This window comes from Anastrepha ludens, chromosome 3, assembly GCF_028408465.1.
Source record: "Anastrepha ludens isolate Willacy chromosome 3, idAnaLude1.1, whole genome shotgun sequence".
Taxonomy (NCBI): Eukaryota; Metazoa; Arthropoda; class Insecta; order Diptera; family Tephritidae; genus Anastrepha; species Anastrepha ludens.
This window is the reverse complement of record NC_071499.1, coordinates 110,843,643-110,852,491: the sequence shown is the minus strand read 5'-3', so window position 1 is coordinate 110,852,491 and position 8,849 is coordinate 110,843,643.

Below are 8,849 nucleotides of genomic sequence, written 5' to 3'. Positions count from 1 at the left end.
TAAACTAGTGCTATAATTCGGAAAGTTAAGTTAGTTAGTTAAGATTTCTCCTACTCTCTTCTACAGCCATCAAAGCGACGGTTAGCAAACTGGTTACTTCAACCCACAAGCGAGTTTGGCAGGCTGAGAGAGGCTGCAGATGGACAAAACTGATGTTACCTGTCATGTCCGATCGACTGTCGCAGTTCCTCCTGTCACTAAGCAGAAGGGCAAAGCACATGGAAAACGTGAGCATCTCAGACAGTGCACTCTGCCCAGCATATGGAGAGGAGGATGAGACGGCGGACCACTTTCTGTGCGTCTGTCCGGCCTTCGCTCGCATCAGGCTTGAGGTCTTTGGCGCTGATGTGTTAAGAAGCGACCACCTTGGCTCCTTGACACCACAAGATCACGTAGATATCTTCGGGGGTCGTGTAGATTTAAAGAAATTTTAAAAAAGGAATCCGAGTGCAGTTCAATGGACTTAATGTTGTCTGAGTCCTGCACTTCCTAGTTTGTCCCGACAAAAAAATGATTAAAATTAATGCTAAAGTTGAGGTTAAATGGGAAGTGTGTTTCGCAGGGCGCGGGTAGAATGAAATGGAACTTTTTTCTATAAAAATGTCAAGCTCCTTGCGTATACTGAGGACATCGACATCATCGACCATATGGCCGCTTTTACGGCTTTCGGAAATGAGTCCGCACGATTGGGTCTGGCGGTAAACGATGGCAAAACCAATTATATTTTGACGTCTTGCAGAGAGTCGCGGCATCTAGAACCACATATCGAAGTTGACAACTAAAAATTCGATGTGGTTAAGGACTTCCTATATCTTGGTTCCGCTATTACTAGCAACAACGATGTCAACTATGAAATCAAGCGAAGTATAACTCTTGCCAACAGGTGCTACTTTGGACTAAGTGCGCAATTTACCAGTAAAGCCTACTCTCGACGAACGAAAACAACACTCTACAAGACGCTAATCATCCCGGTGTTTCTATATGGCGCTGACGTTGCTGTCGCTTTTACAGTTTTCGAAAGGAGGGTACTTCGCAAGATCTTTGCTTTCCGGAGATATTGACATAGCCAAACGAGTTATCTTGCAGCGACTAAGGTGGCTGGGTCATGTCATCCATATGGAAGAAGCTGCTCTGGCGAAGAAGGTGTTTAAGACCTGGCCTAGCTTGGCTTAAGAAAGCGGAAAAGGTGTGCAGAAAACAGACACCCCTGGTGAGACATTATTCGGCAGGCTGTAACTCGGTAATGGGTCAGTAAGTTAAGATACAAGTCTAAGTTAAGATTAAGGTCAAGGTTATGGGTAAGTAATGATTATAGTAAATTTGATTTTTAAGATTAAAGTTGAGTTGGTTAATATTAGAGTTAAGATCAGATTAAAATTTAGGGTTGAGCTTAAGGTATTGGCTAAAATTCAGATTAAGGATAAGGTTAAAACGAAGAAGGATTAAGTTTGAAAATAAGAAAGGAGATTCTTCTACTTGCTTTTGTTTCAGTAACAAATTTTTATTAGGAGCGATAAGTTGTTGGTCCCTATTCGCACAATGGGGCTGCCATCTTAAAGTTAGCAGGTGGAAGCTGCATTTTATTGTTCAGCCGCTTACTCCAAGGCTTACGCTGTTTTGAGCTAAATGCTTATTGAAAGGCGGCACTTCCTCGCATTGTCAGTGATAGATTGAACGTTGTAGTTTTTATAAGATTCTACGGAGCCCACTAGCCAATCTTGTACTAGGGTATCCATCATCCGCTACTTGCCCGGGACTGCTTATTTATTAGAAAAATAAAAATTATTAATCGAGCCAAGAAGCACAGGGAGATTTAATGACTCCTAATACACTCAGGCAAAATAGCCCATTGTATTTAAAGCTCTGGAAAGTGAAAGGGTATATAGTCGAGGAGGAAAGCAGAGAAGTAATTAGAAGAGGGAAAAATATTGACAGAATAGAGACATAGAGGTAGTTGGACCTGTGAGAATTTTCAAGATTCTTTGGCAAATCTGAAAATATTCTCCAGCTTGAGAGAACGAATATTATTCATTCTCAAAACATCGGAACACAAAATTCGTAGCCTTGCTCTAGCAAAGGCTGGACACTCGCAGAGAAAAGGCTCAGTGTTATTCGACTTCTCTAAACAATACAGGCAAATCAGTTGCTCAATGATTCCAATGGTGGTCATATGCTGACCCCTGTAATAATACCGACAATCAACCGAACGTCTTTTCTTCCAAGTTTTAGAAGATAGCTCGACAGTTTTCTGTTCGGGCTTGTGATGTTTTTTTGTTTTTTGCAGTTCTGCAGTGTTCTAGACCGGACCATCGGTCTTTATGTAAGCGGTTAAGGTTGAGATTAAGATTAAGCTTAAGGTTAAGATTTTGGTTAGGGTTAATTTAAGGTAAAGGTTGAGGTAAATATGCAGGTGAGTGTATAGGTTAAGAGTAGTGTTAAGTTAAGTGTTAAAGTTCCGATTAAATTTAAGATTAAAGTTAAGGCTATGTTAAGAATAAGGTTAAAGAAAAATTTAAATCTAAAGTTAAGGTTAAGGTTGAACTTTGGATTAAGATTTAAGTTATGGTTAAGGTTAAAGTTAAAGTAAAAGTAAAGCTCAATGTAAAGGTTAAGATTAGTGGTAAAATAACAGCTAAGGTTACGTTTAAGGTTAAGGTTAAGTGTAAGGTTAGTTGTAAGGCTACGTTAAGATTAAACTTAAAGATAAGGTTAAGGTTAGGGTTAAGGTAAAAGTTAAGATTACTATTATGTAAGTGCTGAGGTTAAAGTTAAGCCTGCGAGTGATTTTACAGTTAAAAGTAAGTGTAAAGTTAAAGTTAAGATAACGGTTAAGTTTAAGGGGAGGGTTAATATTAAGGATAAGGCACAAATTAAGGTTAAGGTTAAACGAATGGTGAAGGTTAGGTTTAATTGTCAGGTTATGGGAAAGTTTTAAATAAGGTTATGATAAGGTCAAGATAATTTTAAGTTTAAGCTAATTGTTTTGAGGATTTAAGTATTTTCTTAATCCTGTTAATTATTTTTTCCGAGTGAAAAACAATGTGTGGATTTGTTCACGCACCAAGTAGAAGAGGGTGCAATGTATTTTCGCAACCTTATTTATAGTATCAAATCTGCAAAGCAGGCACTGTTAGCTTAACGAAAAATACAGATAGAAAAACAAATATGATTACAATATTATATGTATGTACATGCTAATTTTTGGTACGGTTACAGAAATCGGATGTTTCTACAGTTATTTTATAAGGAATGCCTGTAGGTATAACAAAGAAAGAATGCCTGTAGGAATAACTTAAACTAAATGGGGGTTTATGCAGATCCCTGCTGCTTACACTAATATTAAGGCTAAGCAAAGGTTAAGGTTGAGAGTAAAGTTAAATTCACAGTTATGAATAAGTTTGCCTATCGGGCTTGCTGTTAAGAGTAGAGCTTTTGGTGTTGCTTTTATCTAAAAGATTCTCTATCTCCTTTGTGACTGTTCGAAATTCCGTTAATGAACTTTTTAATTAATCTAGCCCGCATCTTTTTGTTCTAAAAAATCATTTCGACGAATTTTATTTAATATAACATAAATTCTTAGTCAATACCTTCATAATAAGATTAGCTCAGTACATATACAAGCTTTAAACACAATGACTTGCCTCTCCCAGGGCATGCAAGTTGTCGCCTGCTAAATGAAAATCTGCGTTTAATCAAATTATTTTTAATTAATGCTTAAGTGAATTTACCTGCAGCAAAGCAAAATGTATGCGTAATGACAACTACATCAACACTCACACATAGGATATACTTGTATGTACAATCATACATAGCCAGCCATCAGTAAGAGTGCTGGGCTTCAACGCACGCTACTGCGCCGAAAAGTATGCAACAACCACTTCAAAATTAACAAAGGCAGGCCACCCGCTGTGCTTTCGCACATAATTACATTTCGATTGTGTTTTTGAAGTTTGTAACATGGCACAACAACATTAAAAAAAACGACAGCTGCAAAAATTGCAATCACGGCGGTGTTAAGAAAGATGGCAACAGAAGGAGCAGAAAACACACGATTTAATAGGAATAACTTAAGTTTAAATCGAGAATTTGCATTGTCTGTAGCAGCTTTAGAAATTTGTCAAGTAAAGAAAGAGCAGAAAAATCGGCCGCACTGTGGTACTTATATAATATATATTTGGGAAAAGTAGACTTTGAAATGAGGATGGAGAAAGTCAAGTTAAAATTTGTACGAATGAGACAAGTTGTATTATTTTGTAGCTTTATAAAGAACGTAAAAAATATTTTTTTTAGATAAAATGTTGGAAATCATTTTGTGCCTAAAAATAAAGTTTTTATCTCTGAATATCTATACATTTTTTATTCCATTGGGGGCCGAATTTGGCAACTCAGCTCCATAGCTTAAGTAAACAATCAAACTGAGGCTATGGAAGTTGCGAACAGTTCTATAAAATGCGTCGAATACGAGTAGTTGGACTGCAAATAAAAACTTCCACAGTGATGAAAGTGATGAGGTGCTGATAGACTAGAAGCTCGCAATGCAGTCGGTCTTGGCTTAGTTAATTCAGTACCCGATGTGAAATTCAAATCGTAATATTTCCTACACTAGGCAGCATTGAACGAATTGCACATAAAAATCGAGCAAAAAAAACTGAGTAAAAATAATTGCACCAAAATTTTTGGGGTAGTAGAATTGTTCTCCTTGCCTTGTTTCCAGAGAATTTACTCAAAGAGGGCAAATAAATCCGCTAAGCAAGGCGAAGCGCGAGTAAAATTGTAAATAAAACTATTAAATGTGCAGTCGGTCCTCTTTGGTTTATACGTACCTCGAATCTCGAGCACGACCTAAATATTGACTCGGTAGCAGATACACTAAAAAAGACAGCGAAAGCCCTCATTTTTGTTAATCGAATTTATTGGAGAAGAAGATTGAAACTCAAACAACTCTTTTAAAAAGAAGCAATGTACAGACTCCGGTACTTGAAGTACATTCAATTAAAAAGGCCATATATTCAGTTTAGAAAATTACTTTTATTCAAATCAAATTAAAAATTATGTGAAAATTATACAAAATTAAGAATCAATGTACTTTTGCTAGATATGACCACCTTTTGCCTTGACTATGGCCTTGAGACGGTCTAGAAATGAATCGCAAACTGCCCGAATGTGCCTTGCAGTTATTTTGGCCCACTCGCGTACAATGGCGTTTTTCAGCGCCTCGAGACTGGTGAATCCTTTAGTTCAGACCTTGCTGTCCAAAATGACCGAAAGAGAATAATCCATCGGATTCGCGTCTGGTGAATTTGAGAGCCATTGTTTGGACCTGAACTTCGGTACGTTGTTGTTTAGCCATTCTTGGTTCACTCGAGCTTTTGGGAGACGGTAGCGAGTTCTGCTGAAACGTCCATGGTCTGTCACCGAAATGTTTGTACGTACAAAGTTTGTATGCTTCAAAGCAAACTCTAGAATACATCCAATTCTCGATAAAAACGATTAGAGAGTGCCCATCTGCGGTTACAGCGACGAGTAAAGGATCTCGGGTGCTGCCTCTTGGAGCCAATCGATGACTCAAATTCTCGTATGAACGGTCAGTGGAATAAACTCTATCGTTTTGGGAGTTTACGAATTACTCAATTTGAAAAATTTTCTCTTCGGAAAACACTATGTTCGGAATTTGGCTGCTTTCGGCCAAGTGAAGCAACTCCTTCACTCTCTCAAGTCTGACTTGTTGCTGCTTTGGGGGGGTGAAATCATGTGCCTTTTGGATCTTGTAAGATTTGACTTTGAAATCATTTTTCAGTATGCTACGGTCAGATATTTTTAGTTTTTTCGCCATTTGATTGGCACTTCGTCGGGGATTTCGCTTAAGCCGCTTCTTCACTTTTTGAACCATTTCACGTGACGTTGCAGTCTCTTGATGACCACCTCCATGATGTTTCGCGTTGCTACCAGTATTATTGTAACAAGTAATGGTGCAATAAACAACAACTTTATTTACTTTAAGGTGCTCGAGCTCTCGAACAACCGCTTGTTGCGATTTTCCAGCCAAATTAAGGGTTTTCCAATAACAGGTGTTATGATTAAGGAGAAATGATTGACGACTTTTTATGGCCGGAATTGGATGGTATTGATCTGGACAACGTTTATTTTCAACACGACGACGCTATGTGCCACACAAGCAACGAAACCATTGATGATTTACGGGAAAAGTTTCCGGACCGTGTTATCTCTGGAAGAGGTGATCACAATTGGCCCCAGAGATCTTGTGATTTAACGCCTTGTGACTTTTTTCTTTGAGGCTACGTGCAAGAGAAGGTCTACGCCAACGGCCCAGGGTCGATTCAAGACCTCAAAGATGGAATTCGTGAGGCCATCGAGGACTTAGGGCAGCCACATTGCAATTCAGTTAAGGAAAATTTCATGAAAACGATAATGCCCTGTAAGCGTGGTCGTGGTGGTCATTTGCCTGATGTTATTTTCCAGTATTACCGGCATACCTTCCTCTTTTTATTTAAATAAACATCCGATCATTTATATTAAAAAATAGCATTTTTCTTTAAATATCATAATAACATCTCCCCATACTTTAATACTTTCGCTGTGGCGTTGCATTTATTTCTGCGTAAAACAGAGAAAATCCGCACAAACACTTTTATATGTTGCTTAATCCAATAAAGCAAGTCAATTTGTCATGGAGCATCCATCCTGCCATAGCAAAACTCTTAATTATTCAACCTCACATTTACCACAACGACCTGCACTTTAATTTTCCAATCACGTTCCAGTCTAAAAATAAATATTCGTAGAAAATACAATAATAAATGCAATACAATTCATCAACACTTTCACCAGAAATTATTTTAATTATTTATTTGCACCGAATCGCTCATTCTACTGTCAATGCCTGAGTCGGGCATTTTTGCAGCTGTCAGTTAACATCAACATCACCACTTTACTGTTGCTTTTTGTTGTTAGTGTGGTGAATACTGCAATGCTAACAAATACAAAATAATTCATATAGAAGTCACATAAAGCAAATAAGTAAATAAGTTTGATTGTCTGACAATCGCAGGTCGCACGCGTCAGCGTGGGTTGTGGGGGTGTAACAACATGTTGAAACAAGCCTCCTCGTAATTAAGGCGTACAATGACAACAGCAAGCAATATCGAAAACAATATTGACATCAAAAGCAGAAAGCAGCAATAGGCGGCAAAAAACTATGCGTAGGTATAAACAAAGCCAGCCGTGCGTGTTTACCGGGCGCAGGCGAAGTGAATACGAAATTTGTGATTACACTTGGGTCAAAGGGCTTTTACTGTATACCCCACTGTAGTAAAAAAAAAAAAATACATTTTATAAATAAAACTGAATTAAAGCAGAATTTTTGTGAAACTTTGCACTCAGTATATTAAGTGAAAAAAAGGTACAGAATACTTTCCACTCGAAATCTTTACTGAGCCATACCTCGTCAAATGTGCGTTGCAACGGGTTATATGTACTATTCGGCCATTTAACCCTTTCGATCCGAAAAGCCGCTGAGGTAAAGGGAACTTGTTTTATGTGTTCAATAGTTACAATACGGGAAATAAAAGTATTCCATCACTTCAGGATTTGAATCGGGTAAAAAGGGGTGGTGGGAGGGGCTGGGACATATATGTCCCGTCAGTGTTTTTGACTGGGACTTATATGCCCCGATTAGTATTTTATGATCCGGTACCTCATATATAATTGCACTTTGGTTTTATATGAAACTAATTTTATTTGGAATTCAACTATTTTTTTCGGTAAAGAATATAATAGAAAGTAATACAAAAGCAATATATTTAACATGAAAAAGTTGGTCTTTATTTATGGTACGGAGCGAAGCAATCTTTACAGAGAGGAATCTGACATTCTTCGCAAATCGTTTTTCTTCTCCTCTCTTTTTTTTTATCTGCACAGCCTGTGCAATGTCTTCGATTGTGAACTGGAATGGGTAGGTGACCTGTGGCTAGCTTCCTTTTTCTTCCTGACATGCCACTGCGTTGAACAACTGCTCTTTCCATCCCTTCAGCAATCATGTGTTCCACCAGCTCTATCATAAAGTCTGTAAGTGGTTTTTGTTTCCGTCAAAGTTGCGAACTGATTACACAACAACTTCCTACTGGCATCATTAACAATCGGTAAAAAACTTTTTTCCACCATTTATTAGACTTATCCAACTCATATTGCCCTGCAATTTGATCAGCTCGGTCAACTCCTCCCATTATCCGTCTGTAAAATTTTTGTCATTTCGGGGCAGTCCACGTTATCTTTTTGACAATTTTTTAATTTCTCTTCTATTATGGAGATTTCAGAGGAGTGACAATTGCTTACAACTACTACTTTCTTGGTATCTTGCCATTTAGCATACATTATACCAGTGTTGCTTTCTCGGAAAACGCATTGACCTCTGTTTAGCTTTGTGCTGATGACTGGCAATTTTTTGCGATTCGACATAATAGTTCCTAACGCTGCATAATTAATAGACTCTACTTGTGAAGAACCGATCGAAACACAGAGTCACATCCGTTTCTCGAATTGTTGCAGCTAACTGATTTACCACGCGCTCGCCTAGAGTTCCTTCGACATTTCCATCTTCTCTCCCACAATAGATATTAAAATCGTAAGTATAGCCAGTAAGAGCATCACATCTGAGCCAAATTTTGATACCACGTTTAGTGGGCTTCAATGATAAGTATTGTTTCATAGAGGAGCGTCCCTTGAATTTCGTCATGCTTTCATCGATACTTTGGTAAGCACTTTCGTTCCGTGCACTTGCAAATCGAGACTTTAGGCACTCAACCATATCTTCCACGTAATAAAGTTTGGAT